Genomic DNA, 4033 nt, shown 5'->3' with positions numbered 1-4033 from the left:
TTATCAAAAAATATATAGAATATAAAAATAAAAATTTAATATACATAATTAAATAAAAAATTAAAATTACATATTTATTTTCAATAAATATATGCAAAAGATTTTGAATTTTATTTTTTTATTAAATTTTCATTACAAGTGGAGTAGGAAAAGTGAATGAAAATATGGAATTCAAAAATGTTAAAATTACTAACTTGATTTTACAAGTCAAACACAAATATAGTTTTCCAACTATTAGCATTCAAAGCAATATTTTTGAAGATTGGCATCATGAGTGATTAAAGGATTTAACTTACATATTCAATAAAGTCATTGCATTAAGTGTTGAAAGGTAGGATCTAATGCCATTAGGTCCTTATAGAAACATGTATTCAGATTACAATCAATTTTTTATTAAATAAAGTAGTTTGATTATAATTATGAATTCATGTAACCCTAGAATTAAAATCTGGTGAAAAACTAAAAGGTTGATCTCAATCAAACTATGCAATAAACATGTGAATTCTTGAAGGAATTTAGATAAAAAAGAAGTATGATGCTTTTATATATGTCAATTATTTATTTGAATAGATTAAAATTAGAATTTATAATCATAAAATTAAAAGTCTAGATTGGAGAAACAAGGAAAGGAAAACCTAAACCTTAAACATGAGAATCTATACCCAGCGTTTAATAAAATCATCTAGTTGAGATTGAAATTTTATCTAAATGATATAACTAAGTTGTATATAGCCATAATTTTATTGTTTCTTAATGTCACGTGATGAATGATATATGATGAAATCATGTTGAGAATTATGTTTTGGAAAAAGAAGACTACTTTATGTTCTCCTTGGAGTAAGAATTGATACTCCATGGTTGAGCATAATAAATTTTTTGTAATTTAACAATGAGAGTTATGATTTTTATGAGTGTGTCTTTATCTTTTTGTTTCCTATCTTTTTAAGAGTGAAAACTAATCTCTATGTGGATAAATCCCTGGAAGAAATTCTAGCATAATGAGCTAAGAACTTATTCTCTAAGGAATATGATTTGCCATCAGTCTTAAAGTTGTATCTAAGTATTAGTTATGTATGTTGTAGGGTTAATCCCTCACATTACAAGGTCAATTTTGCACCCTTTAATCTTTGGTACAAGAATTGAATTTAGGGTTATAGGAGCCTCTTCTTTGAGGTTTTTAAATACATATTTTTGTTTATGAAAATGAAAGAATAAGTACATGGGATGGAAGATCAAATGGTTATCAAACCAAGATAAACTTTCATATTAATCCCCATTTATGAGATGTTATTTTTGGGTTTGGTGTATTCATGCAAATAACTTTTATGGTGTATAATAAATCTAAATGGTACATGCTTTGTCATGTGCCTTAAGAACCCATGATGTCATGTTCCCTTAAGATATGTATTAAAGGATATTATTCTTTACTATGCATGGTATTTCATAGAGGCATAGTAGAGTAGAAGATAGAGTTCACGGTTTTTTTTTAGGTATTGCACCTTCCATCCACTATTTTGTACTAGAAGAATCTCCATTTGAAGCTTTATAACTTGTTTCTATTATTTCATTCTATAGGTAGGTTGCTCTATGGGTGATTGCAACTTAGTATCAATCTTTATTGATGAGATTATAGATCTTAATGATTCTTGAGATGATTCAATGGGTCTTATAAACATTTGTAGTAGACTTAAGAAACGCTTGTAGATTAGTTGAAATTGTTTAATTATGAGCAAAATGGGCATAACAAAAATAATCATTATTGTACATGACATCTGTAGCAACATTTGACTACTCAAGTTCGAGATCATGGTTAAAAATTTAAGTTTTGTATTATGTTTGGATTCTTATCACCTTCCCTTTTCATAGCCTTTCAAATGATCGAGTGAAAATTTTGGAAAAGCGCAAGACATGTAGGTGCTTTAGTATTGTTGATTGTTTTCCCATTAGTGATGTGAGAGCACTTGCCATGTTGTCTATTTTGGTGTATATTATTCATCGAATGAATTATTGGTTTAAATATATTATGATTGTATTATAACATACTAATATTGTTACTACCTTGTAAATAGTCTATTATGTACTTAATCAAAAGAATGACTTGAAATATTTTCTTAAGAATTTGTACTTGAATTATTAATGTAGATAACCATTAATTAATAACCATTTCATACTCGATATCATAAGCACATTAGTATAAACCAAGGGTTAAAACCACTTATAAAGGACATTAAAAATCTAATAATTAGACTGCCTTATCCCTTAGTCAAGGCACTACCTTAGATCCCACTAATTATAGTAGGATGTACAATTTATAACGGTTTTATATATAAAATATGAGCATCCAACATAATAATAATAGTTAGGAATCTTTAAAAAATCTCCTCCCAGATTTATTAGCCTGAAATATATTTTTAAAATATTTATTGAAAATAAGTGACATTTATAGTAAAATTTTACATTTTTTAATCTGAAATATATTTTTTAAATATTTATTGAAAATAAGTGACAATTATAGTTAAATTTTACATTTTTCAATTGATATTTACCTTTTTCCTATTTAATTTTGTAGTGAATACACCATTTAGAATATGAATATCAATTTCAAGTTGTTTACACTTATATTTTTACTTACTGTTTAAAATTTCTACTGTCACAGTGTGGCGTTTACCATTACACATCCTGCAATGCAGAAATCTTTACCAAGTACAATAAACCTTTCACAGCTATCCCAAAATGTGCGTGAAGCTAAGTAGACCTATTTAACAAAATTCAACAATCCCCAAAAAGAGAAGCATTCAACCACTCTACCGGATATGCTAAATGATATGCAGTTACCAGATTGATTAGGAAGAGGCCTTTGTTTGTCAGATAGTGGCCATAAGCACGAGAATTCAAATGATAGAGCACCCTGAAGCCTAAGTTTATGTCCATATTGAGTCGGAATTCTTCCCTCAATTATTAATTAAACAGATATCAGACGACGAAGGGAAAATCTTATCCATATGATCAAAAGAGAACAACACCTAAATACCATCTTTGACAGGTCTAGTTACCATTCGTGCTGATCACCCCGCATCCAAAGCTTATACATTATGGGATTTATGCAACAAAGGCATGGTGGCATGGTGTATTAATGTTTCCCGCTCAAGTATTTATAGAAATGCATATTCTATAAACAGGAATGGTAAAATCTTAATTCACATTGGCAAGAAATCTGTCAGCAATGCCTATTAACATCTTTGGCAATTGAAGTTACCAAAATGAAATATTTTATAGCTATACATAACAATTCATATCGATTCTGTCCAGTTTCAAAATAAGAAATTTTTCTAAGGTAGATGTAACGAGGTGCCATTGATGGTAAAACCCCCTAGAACGTACCAAGAGAGCACAGCCTTGGCAACCTGTAACTTTGGATGCCATAATTGTAAACATTAATCTCACCTTAGAAATGGTTCCTAGAGTCAACAGGCATATAAGTAAACTAGCAGAAATTTTTCCTCCAGAAAATCCATTATCAGGTATGATTTTTAAAATTCTCTTCAATGCTTCAACTAAACCATTGAGTTGAACCAAAATAATGAGAGAAGGTAGGCATAAACAGAATAAGATCACCCTGATCATCAAGCATAGACAAATGCCCATAAAATAGAAACCATATAACCAACCTAGATAGGAATGCAAATTGATCATTCCAGGTTACACTGATCAAGTAAACAGTGCAGCCTTCTAAACCGGGCAATGAAACACCATTAAATGATACAATACATCTCTGGTCTAGTTCACCTTTGGGGGATAGATCAAATTAAGCACTTCTTTTAATTGCAGTCCTTAGAAACTCTATTTATAAAATTAATAAGACAAATAGGAAGAGCACAAAAAACATAACAAGAGTTTGAGCAAAATTTTCAGGCTAGAAGCTTCCAGTCAAACTTTGCTGCATACCAGATTAGTTTGTGCTTGTTAAAATAAAAAAACATTTCATTTTCTACATCTCAGCAGCCATAAATGATGAAAGTAGATAACAGACACC

The sequence above is a fragment of the Cupressus sempervirens genome, chromosome 10, assembly GCF_028749045.1.
Source record: "Cupressus sempervirens isolate cs-2001-9-10 chromosome 10, ASM2874904v1, whole genome shotgun sequence".
In the NCBI taxonomy this organism is placed as follows: domain Eukaryota; kingdom Viridiplantae; phylum Streptophyta; class Pinopsida; order Cupressales; family Cupressaceae; genus Cupressus; species Cupressus sempervirens.
The sequence above is the reverse complement of the archived record's forward strand: the minus strand, read 5'-3'. Positions refer to the sequence as shown.